Source organism: Podarcis vaucheri (genome assembly GCF_965113315.1).
Source record: "Podarcis vaucheri genome assembly, chromosome: Z".
Classification (NCBI taxonomy): Eukaryota; Metazoa; Chordata; class Lepidosauria; order Squamata; family Lacertidae; genus Podarcis; species Podarcis vaucheri.
In genome coordinates this window covers 16,092,703-16,113,826 of record NC_138758.1, presented here as the reverse complement: position 1 = coordinate 16,113,826, position 21,124 = coordinate 16,092,703, and the positions used below count along the sequence as shown (strand labels likewise).

General features: G+C 42.5%; 1 long non-coding RNA gene across 1 annotated transcript in view; it reads left to right on the top strand.

Moving 5' to 3' along the window:
* The first annotated feature begins 607 nt into the window (after positions 1-607).
* LOC309523474 overlaps positions 608-21,124 on the top strand; it is a 383,438-nt gene continuing 362,921 nt past the window's right edge. Inside the window, exons 1-2 of the long non-coding RNA XR_014215376.1 lie at positions 608-742; positions 1,032-1,779. This is a non-coding gene — a long non-coding RNA (uncharacterized lncRNA). The remainder of the gene's footprint in view (positions 743-1,031; positions 1,780-21,124) is intronic.

Here is a 21,124-nt window from a genome sequence, read left to right as displayed (position 1 = left end):
AAAGTGTTTTTTTCCTGAGATGGTAACTTTCTCTCTGCATGTCATTCTTTGAACAGCTTCCTGTGCAAAGATAAGGCTTGCTTTCATTGCTCTGTTCATTTGTGCATTTGACTAGTGTTGTGGGAAGGGAAATGCAAGCACTGGGCCTAAAAATGTCCCCCTCCTGCCCACTTGGGTTTCCAGTGTGGCCTCCACAGATATTGGCACAACTTGTGTGTGTGTGTGTGTGTGTGTGTGTGAGGTGTGCTCACCATTGTGAGGGCTGAGGGAGTGATGGTGATGCCTCCCCAGCTGCTGCCATTGTCCGTGGGTTGATTGTGATGTGACAAAAGCATTTGGCTGCTAAGCGGGTATAAATGTGGGCCAAGGCGCAAGCCTCAGCAGTTGCCCTCCCCAGAGAGAAATGGGCAGCTCGGTGGCACTCAGCCCAGATGGTCTCCTGTCCCGTGGCGGCAAGCTGGCAAGCGGAAGGAGACAATTGCCCGATGCTGGGATGCTGTGGCCCTGGTGGTCTCCTGTCCCGTGGCGGCAAGCTGGCAAGCGGAAGGGGACAATTGCCCGATGCTGGGATGCTGTGGCCCTGGTGGTCTCCTGCCCCGTGGTGGCAAGCTGGCAAGCGGAAGGAGGCAATGGCCCGGTGCTGGGATGCTGTGGCCCTGGTGGTCTCCTGCCCCGTGGTGGCAAGCTGGCAAGCGGAAGGAGGCAATGGCCCGGTGCTGGGATGCTGTGGAGCAAGGAGAAGGCAAGTACAAAGATTACTTGCTGGTGGGATCGCTACTTGAAGGTGACTGACACTCAGCTCTGAAGCTGGTTGATGTCTGGCAATGGACCTGATGAGGTTGCAGCTGGTGGATGGTTGTCGGAAGAATTTGCATTCAGGCTAGTGGATGTTGCGAGGCTACGCTGGCTGAGATGGGTGCAAACTGGCTTGGAAGCCTTGTTTGTTAACAGGCAGCCAAACAGAGGAGGAATCTGGGGGGACGCTGTCGGGTGTTGGCCATCCCACTCACCTGTTTGCCTTTGCCTTACAGGGATGTCTGGAGCCGGTGAGGTTTTCCCCAAGTCCAGTCTTAAAAGTCATCAAGAGAACCACAGGACATCCCTATTTACATCGGAGAAGTGAACGTGAAATACTGGCAGTGAGGAATGGACAAGGCTGTGGCCATACTTGAGAGAAGGAGATTTGAAGGGAGACTGCAGGCGGACATCTGCTGCATTGCAAGTGATGGGGCAGTGGGGAGAGAGAAGAAAATGAGGGAGGGAACATTAGGCTACATTAGGTGCACCACTGAACTGCTATGAAGTCACTTTAAACAGGCATGGCTTCCCCTCAGGGATTCTGGGAATTGTAGGTGGTTAAGGGGACGGAGACTTGTTACGATGGTTAAGTATTAGGATTAGAATTAGGGGTAGGGTGGGGGTAGGGGTAGGGTTCCCTTCATGCCAGGGAACTCTGAGAATTGTAGCTCTAGTTAAGGGTTAGAGTTAGGGTTAGCGTCAGGGGCAGGGGTAGGGTTGGGGTTCCCTTGGCAGGGAACTCTGGGAATTGTAGCTCTAGTTAGGGGGCAGGGTTAGGGTTCCCTTTTTGCCAGGGAACTCTGGGAATTGTAGCTCTAGTTAAGGCTTAAGGGTTAGCGTTAGGGCTAGAGTTAGGGTTAGCGTCAGGGGTAGAGGTGGGGGTAGGGGTAGAGGTAGGGTTCCCTTCTTGGCAGGGAACGGGGCCCCCTAACAACTCTTGGCACCCTTTTCCAACTATAGCTCCCAGAGTCTTTGGGGGTTGTTTAAGCCATGAGTGTTTAAAGCGGCTTCATAGCGAATTAAATGGTGTGGATGTGGCCATGGCCTCCCTCACCCCACTGCCTCTTATTAATGAAGAATCGGAAGGATTTCCCAATTCAGATCTCTCGCAAACAGGAAACAGAAATGGAATGGACAAGGCTGTGGCCATACTTGAGGGAAGGAGCTTTGAAGGGAGACTGCAGGCGGACATCTGCTGCATTGCAAGTGATGGGGCAGTGGGGAGAGAGAAGAAAATGAGGGAGGGAACATTAGGCCACATTAGGTGCACCACTGAACTGCTATGAAGTCACTTTAAACAGGCATGGCTTCCCCTCAGGGATTCTGGGAACTGTAGGTGGTTAAGGGGACGGAGACTTGTTACGGTGGTTAAGTATTAGGATTAGGATTAGGGGTAGGGTAGGGGTGTTGGTGGGGGTGGGGGTAGGGGTAGGGTTCCCTTCTTGCCAGGGAACTCTGGGAATTGTAGCTCTAGTTAGGGGGCAGGGTTAGGGTACCCTTTTTGCCAGGGAACTCTGGGAACTGTAGCTGTAGTTAGGGGGCAGAGTTAGGGTTAGGGTACCCTTTTTGCCAGGGAACTCTGGCAATTGTAGCTCTAGTTAGGGGGCAGAGTTAGGGTTAGGGTTCCCTTTTTGCCAGGGAACTCTGGGAATTGTAGCTCTAGTTAGGGGGCAGGTGTGAGGGTTCCCTTCTTGCCAGGGAACTCTGGCAATTGTAGTTCTAGTTAAGGCTTAAGGGTTAGCGTTAGGGTTAGGGTTAGCGTCAGGGGTAGGGGTGGGGGTGGGGGTAGGGGTAGAGGTAGGGTTCCCTTCTTGGCAGGGAACGGGGCTCCCTAACAACTCTTGGTACCCTTTTCCAACTATAGCTCCCAGAGTCTTTGGGGGTTGTTTAAGCCATGAGTGTTTAAAGCGGCTTCATAGCGCATTAAATGGTGTGGATGTGGCCATGGCCTCCCTCACCCCACTGCCTCTTATTAATGAAGAATCGAAAGGATCTCCCAAGTCAAATCTCTCGGAAACAGGAATCAGAAAGAAGACTTTGTATCTCAAGCCATTTTGGAAGGTCTTAACTTGAAATGCCAATAAAGGTATTTTTATTGTATTGTGTTGTATAGTGTTGTGATTACCATGGGAAGTAGGGTGGCAAAATACGTTTGTCTTTCTGCATGCGTTTATGGTAGGCATTTTGCACTCACCTGAACCCTTGCAGGGAAAGGGACAGGGCACAATGGGAAAGGGTGGGGCAACCGGGCTGCTTAAACCACACCCCTTTTCCAAGGGAAGCACCATAGGGGGGGGGCCGTCTGAGAGAGAACAACAGAACACAGAACAAAGAAGACGGAAGTGGCGCACAGTTCCTTCTGTTCCCTCGCGTCCAAAGAATGAAACGTCAACACCCAGAGCATGTGATAAGGTAGTCACAAACACTCTGCAGCACGGGAGAGAATGAAACTGCGGGCATCCAGCACCCGCTTCTCTGCTTCTCTCGAACTCTTTGACTGTAACCCTGTCCAATCTTTTTTCAAAGAGGACATCTGCAAATTTAGAGGAGTGGGAAGGAGGAGCTGAAGTGTTGCAGGTGGAAAGGGACAACCAGAGGCCTAGAAAAAGAATTACAAGGAAAACAAGATTTGGACATTGAGAATTTGGACTGAAATTAAGAATGAAGAATGGAGTGATCTCTTCATGGGGAGATCGGAAGAAATATGGATTACAAATCTGACCAAGATAAAAGTTGGAGCTCTTGGGACATTTGGACTCAAAAGAAGCAAGAAACATGATTTGGGCTCCGCTTTTGAAAATGGAGGACTGGTTGGAAGTAACATGGAGTTTGCTGGGATAGAGCTCCTCCGAGACTTGATGACCAACATAAAGGGCTATCAACAAAACAGGCAGAGAGGGATGGAGAGAAATTTGAAGGCCTCGGACGTGAGGAATCCAGGCTAAGAACTGATATTATGGACATATTTTGGGGATTGAAACCGGGGAGGGGGGAGGGAGAGCTTTTGAATCCAAAGGGTGTACAATTTTATGTTGTTCTCTTATTTCTAAGTATGTTTAGTAATTACTATAAAAGTGGGAAATTGTGGAAGGGAACTTGGGTCGACTTTAGGAAAAGACATAAAAGATTAGTATTACGAATTAATTGAGGTTTAAGCTAAATCTGGTTAATAAGAACTTGCTGAGTTAACTATTGGAATTGGGATGTATGAGGGGGAGGTGCGGGGAAGTCAGGGAAAGTGGTTAAGAAAGTAAGATTCTGAAATTATGCATGTTTGTGTCTGTGTCTTTGTGTCTGTGTTGTGTTTTGTATAAAATTTGAAAACCCAATAATTTTTTTTTAAAAAAATCTTTTTTCAAAGAGGGCCAGATTTGATGAAGTGAAGGGCCGTGAGGGCCGCCAAAACAGTCCCTTTTTTAGGGTTTTACCGCTGGAAATAAACTGCCACAGGGGCCAGATTAAACTGACCGGTGGGCTGGATTAGGCCCCCCAAATGGACCTTGGACATGCCTGATAAGCGCACAAACAAGATGTAGCGTGTGCACCATTTCATGTTTTACTGGAAAACTTCAGGTCACTGTTAGCTGGTAGGCTTGGCCTTGGGGGGAAATCCCCCCCCTTGAATCTGATTTAGGATTTCAGCACTGCCACTACAGAGTAACAGTGTCATCATAATTTCACCACGGCAACCAGCTGCTTCATTTCCACTTACTTGAAAGGCAGGTCATTGAGTATTTATTTTATTTATTTATTTTTGTATGAAATATTTATTAAGTTTTCCATAACTGAACACGTGGCCACTTTCTTTCCCTAGGAATTGCATCCCTAGCATTGCATGCTCCCCCCAGCCCCTCCCCAAAGCTTGCTGCACCCCAAGGCGTTTTGCACTCACTTGAACCCTTGCAGGGAAAGGAGCAGGGGACAATGGGAAGGGGCGTGGTAACCAGGCTGTTTAAACCACACCCCTTTTCCAACAGAAGCGGCAAGGGGGGTCAGTATCCAGCACCCCCTTCTCTGCTTCTCTTGAATTCTTTGACTTTATGGGGACAAGCACAATTACTGGAAAGAGATTGTTGGTAAGACATGGCTCAAAGTAAGGCAATGGGCTGGCACTGAAGCCAGTCAGGCTGCTTTACACTGACATAATGCACACTTTAGAGTGAGTTCCAACAACAGTTTCCCTATTCTCATGAAGAAAAGATGCCCAAAGAGTTCAAATGATGCTTCTCCATAACAGGGTTGCGCATTGTTGTTTACATTTTGACAGCAATAATATGAAGATTTACAAAACATAAGAAGAACATCCCTGCCTGATCAGACTAGAGACCGATCTGGTTCAGTGTTCTGTTTCAACAACGGCCACCTAGATGCCTATGGGAAGCCCACAAGTTGGGCATGCGCACAATAGTGCTCATTTCAATGCAGCCACTACATATGACTCCTCCACAGTATGTTAAAATTGTTACTAAAATCACCCCCTTACTGTACCTAAAGCAAATTTGTGGAGGTGCACTTGTAAGTTCTGTGGGAGTGATTCCATTATGTGATCCAGTAGTCACAAACACTCTGCAGCACGGGAGAGAATGAAACTGCTGACATCCAGCACCCGCTTCTACTTCTCTTGAACTCTTTGACTTTAACCCTGTCCAATCTTTTCTCAAAGAGGGCCAGATTTGATGAAGTGAAGGGCCCTTAACAACCGAAGTTGTTGAGCTTTTTTATTATTTTACCTCAAAGTAAAGCTTTTTTTAAAAAATTGAAGTTGTTGAGTTTTTTTAGGATTTTACCCCAGGAAATAAACTGCCACAGGAGCTGGATTAAACCAACCGGCGGGTCGTATTAGGCCCCCGAAACAGACTTTGAACCTGCCTGGCAGGGAGAGTCTTCTGGGCCGAATAGAGAGGCCTGGGAACTTCCCACCCCTATGGATGCCATATTTTGTTGAGCTTTTTAAAGGAAGACCTCAAGATTACTTGCCTAAGATCCAGGACATAGTGCCACCTTTTGGAAATTACCCCCCGGACATCAATTTTGAAATCCCAGATGCATGAAGGAGACTTGAGTTTCTCCTGTACTAAAGATCAAAGGTTTAGTGACAGGAAATGGGTCTGAAAACAAAGGGCAATAGAGAGAGTATTTCTGGCAGAGCTTTTGTTGTTGTTTTTGTTTAGTCATTCAGTCGTGTCTGACTCTTTGTAACCCCATGGACCAGAGCACGCCAAGCACTCCTGTCTTCCACTGCCTCCCGCAGTTTGGTCAAACTCATGTTGGTAGCTTTGAGAACACTGTCCAGCCATCTTGTCCTCTGTAGTCCCCTTCTCCCTGTGCCCTCAATCTTTCCCAACATCAGGGTCTTTTCCAGGGAGTCTTCTCTTCTCATGAGGTGGCCAAAGTATTGGAGCCTCAGCTTCAGGACCTGTCTTTCCAGTGAGCACTCAGGGCTGATTTCCTTCAGAATTTATAGGTTTGATCTTCTTGCAGTCTATGGGACTCTCAAGAATCTCCTCCAGCACCATAATTCAAAAGCATCAATTCTTCGGCGATCAGCCTTCTTTACATATGGAGCTTTTCTCACAATTTGCAAGAACCCTAAGCTGAATATCTTTTGAAAGTAGTACAGGGGCTGGTGTGGTAGCCTCTGGGAAGTCACATGGTAGGGCTATCCTTATATATTGTTTTATCTGTCCAAGTAGCTAATAATCATGCATTGTGGAAGGATGTGCCCCCTGCTATGGCTACTATCATCCTGGACTATCAGCATCATTGCATTCCTTCCTACAGACTCTTCCTCAATGTTGTACCTGCCTTTCAGTATTGCAAACAAAAAATCCTCTTGGGACTCGTTTGCTGTCTGCTCCACCCTGGAACTGGTTTACGCGCAGCCATTTATTCACATGCCCCCTTCCCTGTCATTAAAGTTCAAGAATGGTAATATAAACTATGATAAAGTTTGATAGCCAGAGAAACAACAAATAGGTAATTAAACAACATGGTTTGTGTAAAAATGTAACTGGTCCACTAGCCTCGAAGATTCTTAAGCAAAAATGAGTAACAATTAAGTCAACACTGGTTTAGGAAGAATGGCTTGGTCTTATATTATCAAGTGTCAAAACTATCTCAAAGGCCTTTTCAAAATTTTACTAGCTAGAGTTGATGTTCTGCCAAGTGATCTTGGTGAACATTTTAGCCTTATAATGAGCACTGACATTTTCTCAGCATTATTTCCCCCCAGTAACACTACACTAGGAGCAGCCCCATCTGACATTCTCTGTGAAGGCCTAATTAACTTTCATTTTGTATAAAGTGGGCAGTCAGTAACACATTGAGCATAGTGCTGTGGATGGGCTGAACTGCTTTTTCTTTCCAAATATGGTCACTCTGACTCTGATCCCTTTGTCCAAAAGTGTCCTTTGCATCACTTTGAAAGGGCATTTCCCCCTTACACCAAGATAGTTGTATCTCCAGATAGTGACACTTTCTCAGGTGTTCAGCTAGAAGTCCATTCCATCCCCTTCTTGTATGTCAGATTCTAATCTATGAACGTGCATGGTTTTCTGCAGAAAAATTAACTTTTAAATATGTATGTTAAAACATGTTTTCTCTCAAAAATGCATTTCTAAACACATTTTGATTCAGAAAGTGCAAAAGACAGTAGATAAATGAGCTCTAATACACCCATTAGTTGTGGACCAGGTGAGTTCATACTTGAATTCACAAATACTGAATTCTTTAAGCATCCCTCCTTATACACCACATCTGTGGGTTGGACAACAAAACATGCCATGATGTAGTTCCCTGTACTTGAACTCCATACTTGAACTTAGCAACTGACTTGAAAGCCTTTGCTGGATCAATGATATAGTTTATTGGAGCCTGTGTAATATACAGTGCTTATTTCGACAAATGATCAATGAGGAGGAAGGTCCATAGCTCAATGGAACCTTAAATGCATGCAGTTAATGTGGGAATGTTAAGGATAGTAGGAAAGGATATATTGAATAAGTATTATCCTTCCTTCACTCACGCCAGCAGAGTGATGTAGCAGAGCAGATTCCCTTCAATATAGCAGGAAGCTAGTTTGCAGATTCGTTTGAATCTCTTTAGTTAAGTAATCCAATCTGACTTGCCCAGATGGATTATTCCTGGTGTTTCCTTTTATCCCTCTTAAAAGAATAAAGACACAAGAGTTTACTCACATTTCAGTTCACGATTTGATCCCTGAAAGGCAGGCTTTCCTCAGTAGTTACGTACATAACAATCTGTGAGTTCATCTCACATGGAGATTGAACTCATGTGCTGCTGGCTGAGAGCCAGCAGACAGCAAAATTACACTAAAAAAACAAAATGGTTGTAGCAGAGCAGCATGGCAGCAAGAAAGCAGCAGTTAACAGATCAGCAAGGGAGAGAGACAAGAGATAGAAAATGGCTGCATGACTTGGCTCTTTTATGGAGTCACCCATCTCTCAGATCACATGCAGGGGAGGGACGCTCCAGACCAGCGGAACAGGAAGTTACACTGACTGGAGTAACATCCCCCTGCCTGTGCCCACTCTAGGGAAATAAGGAATGTTGCATTTGACTGTTCCAATGGATTACATTCCACAGGTAGTATCATCACAGGTTTCATTTTCCTGGAGATTTTATTGTACAGTAGTACCTCGGGTTACAGACGCTTCAGGTTACATACGCTTCAGATTACAGACTCTGCTAACCCAGAAATTGTACCTCAGGTTAAGAACTTTGCTTCAGGATGAGAACAGAAATCATGCTCCTGCAGCGCGGCAGCAGCAGGGAGGCCCCATTAGCTAAAGTGGTGCTTCAGGTTAAGAACAGTTTCAGGTTAAGAACGTACCTCTGGAATGAATTAAGTATTTAACCAGAGGTACCACTGTATTCGGGACACGGGTGGCGCTGTGGGTTACAGAGCCTAGGACTTGCTGATCAGAAGGTCGGCTGTTCAAATCCCCGCGACGGGGTGAGCTCCGATTGCTCAGTCCCTGCTCCTGCCAACCTAGCAGTTCGAAAGCATGTCAAAGTGCAAGTAGATAAATAGGTACCGCTCTGGCGGGAAGGTAAACAGTGTTTTCGTGCGCTGCTCTGGTTCGCCAGAAGTGGCTTAGTCATGCTGGCCACATGACCCAGAAGCTGTATGCCGGCTCCCTCGGCCAATAAAGCAAGATGAGCGCCGCAACCCCAGAATCGGCCACGACTGGACCTAATGGTCAGGGGTCCCTTTACCTTTACCACTGTATTCAGTGTATGTGTAAGCATGTGTTGACCATTTTTTTGGAAAGCCTCAAAATGTGGATTGAACCAGAACATGGTGAGCTGAATCTTGAGAAGTGTTGTAATATGCATAAGATGTGTTGACCAAACCCAAATTCCCTGGGGGGAGAAAATAATGTCTTCTCCGTATTGAAAAAAATTCTTGTGTGATGGGCATTGAGGCAAATTTGTAGGAGCTTAATCATATTAAGTAGAAGCAGCCACACCACACTTCTGTAAAATAAAGTGAGTAAGATGAAAAAGACTGCAGTGAAAAAGTCATTGTTCAGCTATGTCTTCTCAGAGCATTCACCAAAGTCAGCTGATCTAATGCAACTTTAATCAATAATCTCTATTCATGAGAGGTTTATACTAGTTCTTGTCATCATTGCAAAGCATCCAACAGAATGCCCATGATTCAAAATACGTCTTGACAAATGTTAATTTCAGAAAAGAGCAATTCTAAAATTGATCTGAATTGCATCTCATTGTAACTTTGGAAATCGCTGGAGATGACGATTTTTTCCTTTATGCCCCCCAGCCGCAAATATTTTAATGTGAACAAAATGCAGTACCTGGATAACAACTTTGCAGCTTGTCCTACTTTTACATTATAGTCATGGTTCAACAGGGTATTAAAGGCAATATGCAATTATAATGCAATTGCCCTTGTGTTTAAAATTAGCTGCGCATTTAAGGGACTCATTTATGATTAATAATCAGTTATATTTCATTTGTAATATGCAAAGTGCGCTGCTATTGTTACCCAGTTCATTCGCACAACAATCCTTAGAGATAGTTTACTGTAATTGCCAAAATGACCTATTCCCCAGATGAGGAGCTAAGGAATAATTAAAGCCCAGGCTACAAGTCACTCTGGCACTGCCACAAAATACAGATGTACAAGCTTCATTGTCCATCAGACATATTGCAAAAACTGGATGTAGTATGGTGGCTGCCACACTGCATTGATGTATTAGAGAAGTAGTGGGGAACCTTAGGCCCAGGGTTCAAATGCAGCCCTGCAGGCACCTGTCTCTCCCTCCCCATACTATTCATAAAAAATATGAATGGTTTGCAACAGCCAAACATACAGTAAAACCATACCATAAAATTTACATTTTTACTGGCCACCCAAATCTCTGCCAAGTGGTGTGAGATTCCAGGGGTCTTGACACTTAACCAGGGTACATGATTGATTTGGGGAAAATGAGGCACAGCAGAGTCTGCAGTGTCCTTATGAAATAAAGTTTATTTACACATATTTACACCTGAGTTTAGATGGAGAGAGATTTAACAGCATTCACATCTCAAGAGGGAGTTGTCCTTCTCAGTAACTGTCAGGAGCAGGAGTCAGGGATAGGTCAGCAATAAAGAACATGGTGTCCACGAAGTTAGCTCTTTATTCAAAGAAACCAAAACAGTACAGGCCTAGTGATCCCAGCAACCTTTCCCAGAAGGTCTTGCTCCATTGAGGCAGTTGCCAGGACTGAAGGTCCCCACTTTCCCACCACCCTCTAAGGCTGCTCATCTCCAGGCTCTTTCCCAAGAAGTTGTTTGCATACAACCAATCTCTGCTCTGCTGTTTTCATTTATCTGCGTGTTCTAGGAGACCAGAGGAGAGGATAGTTCACTGCAGGAGGAGGAGAGTCCCTGGATTCTTAAGCAACTCTGTCTCAACACTGCTTGTTGGCCAACCTCCTCTCCAGCCTCTGATTCTGGACTGCTCTTTGCCACAGACTCTCGCTGCTCAGTAAACCCTGCTGCCTCTTCAGTTTCCAATACCTCCTCCTCTCAGTCTGTTCCCTCTTCTCCCTTCTCATCCTCGTTCTTTCCCTGGGGGTTCCCTTGTGGCTTCCCCAGCTGGTGCCTCCCAGCTCTCCTCTGCATCCAGACAGTCCATGAAAGCAGCAGAGCATTGGATTCACATGCATCCTAAGCACCATCCTAGTGTCTCTCTGTAACAGTCTACTCTAGCCTGGCGGCATGGCTGCTGGCCTTTAGTCCCTGCATGGAGTTCTGCTCTACTTCTGCACCTCCTTCCCAGAACCCCTTGCCAGTGGCAGAGGAAGGGGGCAGTGCTCCCTGGGTGCCACCTCCATGGGGGGGGTGTGACAAGGCACCCCGCGGGGGGCTTGCCCCATGCTGCCCCCAGGTGTGGCAGCATATTACGCCGCCGCTACCATACAGTTGCAGCTGCATACAGAGGATCCTCCATTCGCAGCTGCAGTGCAGCGGCAGAGGGATCCTGCCGCCGTCCATAAGGTGCTCGAGTGGCACCGTCAGCAAACTGCCCAGCAGCACATGCATGGCACCGCTACATACACGTTTGGCGTGCGTGCATGCATTGTACATACAGCACCGTGCATGCGTTGTACATACGGTGCATGTGCATGCAATGTACATAGCAGTTTGTGCACGTGCTGTACGTAGTGATGCCACACATGCGCCATACGTACGGCATACATACATGCACCTCCGGGTGGTTTCCCCAGATTCATAATCTGGGGAACCGGGTTCGTGTCTCCGCTCCTCCACATGCAGCTGCTGGGTGACCTTGGGCCAGTCACACTTCTTTGAAGTCTCTCAGCCCCACTCACCTCACAGACTCGTAATCTGGTGAACTGGGTTCGCTTCCCCGCTCCTCCACATGCAGCTGCTGGGTGACCTTGGGCCAGTCACACTTCTCTGAAGTCTCTCAGCCTCACTCACCTCACAGAGTGTTGTGAGGGAGGAAGGGAAAGGAGAATGTTAGCCGCTTTGAGACTCCTTCGGGTAGTGATAAAGCGGGATATCAAATCCAAACTCCTCCTCCTCCTCCTCCTCCTCCTCTTCTTCTTCTTCTTCTTCTTCTTAGTAGACAGAGTCCTTAAGGTTTAGGTCTTTAATAGTAAGGGGGGAAAGGGCCCTCTTGGCTCACACCAATGCCCATCTAGTCATGCATCGTGTAATATGAGGCATATACCTCAGGTTACATACGCTTCAGGTTATATACGCTTCAGGTTACAGATTCCGCTAACCCAGAAATAGTGCTTCAGGTTAAAAACTTTGCTTCAGGATGAAAACAGAAATCGTGCTCTGGTGGTGCGGCAGCAGCGGGAGGGCCCATTAGCTAAAGTGGTGCTTCAGGTTAAGAACAGTTTCAGGTTAAGTATGGACCTCCAGAACGAATTAAGTACTTAACCTGAGGTACCACTGTATGGAGTTTTCAGTGTGTCTTCTCACTCCTGGACAACACACTGCAGTTGCAAAAATATAATTTTCTACACCCTTTTTAGAAGTATAGCCTTCCTGTCCTTTCATGCCAGTAACCGCTGACTAGCTTAGCAGAAGTTTCTTCATGCTTTCTCAACTGTATTAAAAACAGAAGAGTTTTAAAAATTTATAGTGTAGCAGAGTAGTCTAGGCTTTAGGGTCACCAAAAAGAGAGAAATGGATCACCAACGAAAAAGGACAAAAAACTTGATGATTTGCACAAAATGTACATATTATTTATTACATTCAGCTGGTCACTTTATACAAAAGAAATACCCATAAAGTGACTTGACAAGATAAAATACACCAAATTTAAGAAAGTTAAATCCAGAAAAATTAAAACAACAAACACTGCAACACTACATTACTCATCCAGTAAAATATTAATACCCATCCCACTAAGAGATGTTCTCCACTTTAGGAGGTAACTTAATTACCAAAGGTCTGATGAGACAAAAAGGTCCTACCCTAAAGACTGACAAGGATGGAGCCAGGCATTTCCCCTCGAAGAGAGCATTCCAAAGAAAGGGAGCCGCCATTGAAAAGGCTCAGTCTCATGTGGCTACCCTCCACACCTCCCTTGAGTAGGGAACAAGGAAAAGGGCCTCTGGTTAAGACCTCAGAGCCAGGGCTGGTTCATATGAGGATTGCATGTGTTAATTTGTATGTATAGATATACATTTAGAAACAATTACTATAATTTAAACAGAAATACTATACATCTCACAGTTATGGGAAAGATTGATTTAGTGATCTGTGAGCCTGAGCGATTTGCTGTCTAAGTGGTAACTGTTAATGGGCAATTTTGCTCACCCTTCTCATGGCCCTCTCTCTTTAAGATGGACTTGGATCAGACAAGTCCCTGGACACATTAAGGTAGAGGACCGTTATCTGTAAAGTAGGACTCATGACCACCCTACTAAAGCTGTGGTTCTAGTCATGATAGTGCCTTTGCAATTCCATTAAACCATTTTGATCTGTGGGTCTTGCCATAGGTCCCGAGCTTGATATTTCTAGTTTAGAAAATATTATCCACTGCCGACTTCTAGTAAGACTTCAAGTTCATTTTGCATTGATTTTCACGAGTGTCCCTCCCGCTCCACCTCCAGAAATCAAAGTTACAAATATTGATGAATTCATTTGGATTTGTGCTGATAGATACATTTTGAATATGAACCAAAAAAAGAAAGAAGTACTTTGTTTCATTTCTTTCATAAATCAAAGTTTCACTTCTTTCATAAACGAGAAATGTTTTCTAAGCTAAAACTAAACTTCTGACAGAGTTGAAGTTGTACATTTGCATAAAGAAAATGTTGAAATAACACATTCAGAATCAATACTTTGCTCCTTGACACAAAGGCACGGGAGGAGAAAAAAAGCTCTAATATGTCAAGCTCAAATATATCTGTCTTAAGCAACTTGTGAAAAAAGACCAATAGGTCTCATCCGGATAGACGAGCTGAGGGAATATCTGTCAAGGCATATTGATCTGTTGCTGTACAATGTAGTTTTAACGGATTTCTACTTCACAAAATTCACTGTAAGTGTTCTTCAAATTTGGGGGATTAAAATTACAAGTGTAAATCTACGTAGTCAATTCTTTAAATGACTTAGGGAAGACGATAAAGAAAACAATGGTTGCTAACTCCTGATTAGGGAAAGAGCTTTTGGCAACCACCCAACCCCCAAACACCCCCCCCCCATAAAAATGAAAAAATATTACCAAAGCACAAAAGTCATCTGACACTATTTGTTTATTTTGGGGTGGGAAGATTATAGCTCTCTTCAAACCTTATGATCCTGCACACACAGAGCATCATACAATACTTCTACTACCAATCTATGACTTATACACCACCCATCTGACTGGGTTGCCCGTCACTCTGGGCAGCTTCTAACAAAATAGAAAAAATATAACGAAACATCAAACATTAAAAACTTCCCGATACAAGGTTGCCTTCATCTATCTATCTATCTATCATCTATCTATCTATCTATCTATCTATCTATCTATCTATCTATCTATCTATCATCTATCTATAATTTATTAAGTTTTCAAAGGAAAAAAAATTACATAAGTAAAAAGAATAGAAAACAAGACAAAAAGAAAAAGAAAAAAAGAAAAATACAAAATACAGAAAAAGATAAAAAACATTTAAAAAGAAAACACACCAATCTTTCCATATCATATATTCATATCCTTGCTTCCCTACCTCCTCACACCTCCCTTTTTTGTATTCCAATTTAATTAGTTGATTCAGCAATTTCTTCCCCTCTTTGTTTTTATCTTAATCCTTTAACTTAATATAATATAACTTTGAGTTCTCACCTGTTAATAATCCATTTTTCATATACCTTTAAAACATTGCTGCTTAAACCACTTAACTTCATTCTAACATCATTCTAACATTCATTAATTTTACAATATTTCTGTAAATAGTCTTTAAATTTCTTCCAATCTTCTTCCACCGACTCTTCTCCCTGGTCTTGGATTCTGCCAGTCATTTCCGCCAGTTTCATGTAGTCCATCACCTTCATCTGCCATTCTTCCAGGGTGGGTAGATATTGCGTCTTCCAATGCTTTGCAATAAGTATTCTTGCTGCTATTGTGGCATACATAAAGAAAGTTCTGTCCTTCTGTGGCACCAATTGGCCGACAATGCCCAGGAGAAAGGCCTCTGGTTTCTTCAGGAAGGTATATTTAAATACCCTTTTCAGTTCATTATAAATCATCTCCCAGAAAGCCTTAATCCTTGGGCACGTCCACCAAAGGTGAAAGAATGTGCCTTCAGTTTCCTTACATTTCCAACATTTATTATCGGGCAAATGATAGATTTTTGCAAGCTTGACTGGTGTCATGTACCACCTGTATATCATTTTCATAATATTCTCTCTTAAGGCATTGCATGCCGTAAACTTCATACCTGTGGTCCATAACTGTTCCCAGTCAGCCATCATAATGTTATGTCCAACATCTTGTGCCCATTTAATCATAGCAGATTTCACCGTTTCATCCTGTGTATTCCATTTCAACAGCAAGTTATACATTTTTGACAAAATCTTAGTTTTGGGTTCTAACAGTTCTGTTTCTAATTTTGATTTTTCCACCTGGAAGCAAATTTTCTTGTCCAAATTGTAGGCCTCCATTATCTGATAATAATGAAGCCAGTCTCGCACTTTGTTTTTTAGTTTCTCAAAACTCTGCAATTTCAGTCTATCTCCCTCTTGTTCCAAAATTTCCCAATATTTCGGCCATTTGGCCTCCATATTGAGCTTTTTTTGAGCCTTCGCTTCCATCGGTGACAGCTACCTTGGGGTTTTATTTTCCAGTAGGTCCTTATATCTTATCCAAGCATTAAATAATGCTTTCCTGACAATATGGTTTTTAAATGCTTTATGTGCTTTGACCTTATCATACCACAAATATGCATGCCATCCAAATACATTATTAAAACCTTCTAAATCCAAAATGTCTGCGTTTTCCAGAAGTAGCCATTCTTTCAACCAGCAAAAAGCTGCTGATTCATAGTAAAGTTTAAGGTCTGGCAGGGCAAATCCACCTCTTTCCTTTGCATCTGTTAGTATTTTAAATTTTATTCTAGGCTTCTTACCTGCCAGACAAATCTAGAAATATCTCTCTGCCACTTCTTGAAACAGTCCATTTTGTCCAAAATTTTCAGTGTTTGAAACAGAAACAACATTCTAGGCAATACATTCATTTTTATAGCAGCAATACGGCCTAGCAGTGAAAGCTTTAAATTTGACCAAATTTCTAAGTCTTTTTTTCACTTCAGTCCAACATTTTTCATAATTGTCTTTAAATAGATTCCCATTTTTAGCTGTCATGTTAATCCCCAGGTATTTCACTTTCTCAAGGTTGCCTTCAAATGTCTTCGGAAAGTCGTATTATTGTTTATCTCATTGAAATGAGGAAGTACGGGGATTAATGTGCTAGCTTCCACCTCTTCCATCACCATCACTCTCCATAAGTTGGACGGTGACTTTCTGAAGTGTGGAGCCCGATCTTCCATTTAAAAAGCTGACCTTTCAGGGTTCAAAATTATGGGAGGGAGTCTCCAGCATCATGAAATATAGCATCATGAAATCATGCTTGCTACTTGATCATTGATTGGCAAGGACACACTTAAGGAAAGAGAAAGCCAAGGGCAAATGGCTCTCAGGTCGTACAGAACAAGGGAAATAGTGACAGGTTCCAGTCACAAAGAAGGTAGACTAACAGCAGTGAAACCCCATGCATGTCTATTCTGAAGTCACCTCTATTCAGTTCAGTTGAGCTTATTCCAAGAAAAGTGTGTATAAGAGGTTAAAGGTGATTTCAGTAAAAGGTTTGGTTTTTGTTTTTACTATGGAGGAATTTAATAGGTGTCTGTTCAGCACAGTTTGAAGAGTGTGTGTTTTCCTGAGATGCAAGAACTTTTAAAAATTCAATCATGGTTTGATTTAGCAAGCAATCAGGTGAGATGAGATAAAGAAAAAGTGTTTGTGTACAGCAGCCTCATACCCAGCTTCACTCAGGAATCCGAGGAAATGAAACAAAAAATCAGTGAAATTTTGAAATCACTGGTTAAAATCAGTGCAGTTTTCAAAGACTCCGTCTGCCATCTTAATTCAAAATGGTGTCCAGTTGTATCTAAACATAGATAAAATTGCTCCTTGATCTCAGGAAAAATGATTACAATATCTTAAGAGGAGTCCAAATGCATAATGAGGTAGATAAACATCAGATAGATGATAGATGATAGATAGATGATTGATAGATATAGATATATAGATAGATAGATAGACAAGTAGTTGATTTGACTTCACATTCAATATAACAAATAATTACAAGTTTATTACCAAGCTGAATACCACATTTTATGTTTATGTAATATCTTCCAAAATATTTTGTGAAGAAACTATATTATATATATATTTGTCAATATGAAGTTATATTCCAACTTTAAGTTTCCCCTTCCTCACACTGATCTCCTTCTCAAAGTCTCACCAGCATGTCTTGGAATTTTGCGATTAACATATTCTTACTTGTCATGAGACTTTTGGGAAGGGAAAGCTAAGTATTGCATCCAATGACAAGCAGACTTACAAACACCACTCAGTTTGACTGAAGCTAGTTAGCAATGTTCCCAGTTTTATTTGTTCTTAGGTTCAGCCTTGTGTCATCCCAAGATAATACTGTAGTTTAGTTCTGATGATGGATATCTACATGTTTGCCCATTTGCTAAGTAGAGCTTGTTTAACTAGCTGTTTTATGGCTTGTTTATCTATATTGTAGTTTTCTTTCATTAATGTTTAGTTATGTCTGAAGCTATTGAGTTTATATATGGCTAATTGGTACTTTCTGTACCGGTCTGCAGTAATTAAAACGTACTCTAATTGAGCTGTTTTTAGTCAGAGCTAACCAGGATGGCATTTAAGTGTTTAATAACACCGCTGCTTGGTTCTTCTGTGATTCCTCTAGCTTTAATTGGACTCTTACTTGCAACAAAATTAAGTGATTTTCTTAATCTCTGCCAGATTTGTGTCATTTTGTAATTGCTTAAACTGCTGACAACTTCTATTTGATGCAACCTTACAATGCAATGAAAATCTTTAATTGTTGCCCCCCCCCCCCCTTTTTGGCTCTTTCCCACTGCTCAGACAGTATGAAGAGAAATAAAACAGGACTAAAAGCTAACAATAACTATGTAATAACTTACTTATAAGACTGAAGTAGGGACAAAAAACATTTTTAATGCCCTTCTGCATCCCTGCATTGTGGGGGTTGGACTAGATTACCCATGGTATCCCTTCCAACTCTACAGTTCTATGGTTCTATCCCAGCAAATTATTATTATTATTTTAAAAAGAAAAGTTAAAAGCTTCATTTTATAAAATCCTATGTTTCCCTGCTTTAATAACAAACAGACCCTGAGCTTCAGAATTCATAGGCAGCATTCTAGACAGCCTCACATTGATGTTAATACAATACATAATAAAAAGCTGCCCATTTTTTGTTTGAAAGTCTGAATTATTTGTACTCTTCATTTACAAATGCACTTATAGCATGACATTTTGTTCATGACCATGATGCCCCACAATTTTTGTAGCCGATTTTCAGCAGATTACTGCTTCTCCGTGATTTTGCTATCATCATCATAGCTGTTATCAGTCAACAGATGTTGATCTTTCTTTACCTGATAATTAATATGATATTACAACATTGTGGTTCAATTCAGTTGCAAACAACATCCCATTATTTCCCTTATGGCTTCATATATACATATTACAGTGTTATTTTTCTAGAAGAAGAGGTGCCAGAACTCACCACACATGCCTTCCTCTTTCTCACAGAATAGTAATGGTGCCCACCTGAGAGATGCCAAAACTGAGCTCCAGTGAATTCCATCTGAGAAAAAGCCATATATAAAAACAAAATTCCCATCACATGTGGGCAGAAGTTTCCTTTTTCTATAGCACCAACAACAAACAACACTGATAATATATCTGTTATATAAGTACTATAGTGCATTTTTTATGTCGTTTTTTGGTTGAAAGGCCTAGAAAGCACTGAAAAGCATATTCAAAAACAAATGTTTGTTTATCCTCCATCAAGGCAACCAAAAAACCATTACAATTGTCATGGACACATTCTACTTAGGCCACAGGTAAGGACGCTGTGGCTCTCCAAATGTTGCTTGTCTGTCATAACCAGGAGTAGGCAACCTAAAGCCTGTTGGCCGGATGTGGCTCAATCACCTTCTCAATCTGGCCCACAGACGGTCTGGGAATCAGCATGTTTTTACATGAGTAGAATGTGACCTTTTATTTAAAATGCACCTCTGGGTTATTTGTGGGGCCTGCCTGGTGTTTTTACATAAGTAGAATGTGTGCTTTTATATAAAATGCATCTCTGGGTTATTTGTGGGGCATAGGAATTTGTTTATTTCCTAAAAAAAAAAAAAATAGTCCGGCCCACTACATGGTCTGAGGGACGGTAGACTGGCCCACGGCTTAAAAAGGTTGCTGACCCCTGGTCATAACTCACCAATGAAATCTGGAAGGCCACAAGTTCCCCATCATTGAACAGGGCAAAAGTACTCAAGGAGGGTATGAAGCATGGCCAGTGAGGTGGGAGGGGGTATAGAGAAAGGGATTAGGTCCATGGAGTGGGGCATGGCAGTGGAAGCAGCACCAACAATCTCAGTCAAGCCTTAACCAACTAGCACTTGCAAATTTCTCTCTTCTTCAAGTTGTAGATGGGTACAACACTTGAGTAGGTTGGCTCTGCCTTTCATTGGCTCTCACTTTAAGAACTGCTTTCTGCCCTACCAATCTCAATGGGCACCAACAACTGCTGGGGCCTGGCCTGGCCTGGGTAGAATCCAGGGAGCTGAATAGGTCATAATCCTCATTCCCCCACCAGCCTGAGATTCTTCATCCCTGTCCTAGTGGGCAGGAATTGACCACAATGTGTGACAAAAGAAAGATTTCCCTCCTTTAAAAAGAGATTTGCTCTAGTTAAGAAGCTAAGCAGTTTTCTCCCTTCAATGCATTTTACGTATGAGTGCATCTATATGTGCAATGGCATTGTACTTAAAGCGCTCCAGCTTTTAAGGGAAACAATATTATTTCCTCCACCATCCAGCTAACCTCTTCTATTTCCAAGAATGGAGTAAGTCACTTATTACCCAGAGTGAAAGCAAGGTTTCTGCATTGTAGGGCTGTTTTCCTCTGCAAAGAGGATCTTGGTTTTTCATGTTCTGATACCTGTAAAGAAAAAGCCTGCCTTTGAAGGCTCTGCAGGAATCGATCACTATTAAAATTTCATAAATATCTCACATAGCTGTTTTCATTGTCTGGGATCAAATAGAGGGGGGAATGCAGAAAGGAAGGAAAAACTTGTTAGCACATCATGACTTAATGCTGCCTTGGTAACTGATTATTCATGAAAGTATTGGCAAAAGCTGTGAGGAAAGAGAAAGTCAAAACTAAATACAAAACTATTTCCCCTTCTCCCTTGGGCAGTCAGCTAAGGTTTCTGAGCTTGTATCTTAATTTTCAGTACTTCTTTATTTAATATGTCAACTTAAGAAGGAAATGGAGGAAAGAAAAAGGCAGCCAGCAGAAATTCCTAATAAAGAAAGAAGATGCTATCTTACTGCCAAAACAACAATAAGAATTAAGAATATAGGACAGTATGGTTTTAAAGAATGCATCCAATTTGCATGACTTGGAATGTAATCCTATACACACCTATCTGGAAATTGGCCCCACTCAATGTAGATTATTTCTGAATAACCATGCATAAGATTATTCTGTTATACTGTATATATTTTCCTTGGCAAAACAGAGAAGCTGAAATCGGGAGAACAAAAACTCTCCTCCTTTCTGACACACACACACTCTTTCATGTGCAAACAATTTAAATGAGTTTAAATATTAAACATATTCTCAAGAGATGGGACAACAGATCAAACAAATGTTTCAGATATGTTATTTTAATGAGAATCTCAGTTACATAAAAGGCATTAAGGACGCCACAATGGAAATCATGGTGAATGTTTTCACCATGCAGAATAGATTGTGCAAAATGAAGACTGGGATTTAGCAGGAATGAAGAGAAATACTGGTGGTTTGGTATTTTAATCACAGATCCAGGTGGGTCTTGCCAGAGATGTGGCACAGTAATTTATTTCCATTTGATGTAATTTTTTTATGGTCTCAGTTTAAAGAACAGCAGAACATCCAATTTCTCCATGTACATCACTGGTATTCTTATTAGGAATGTATGCAAGATGTTCCA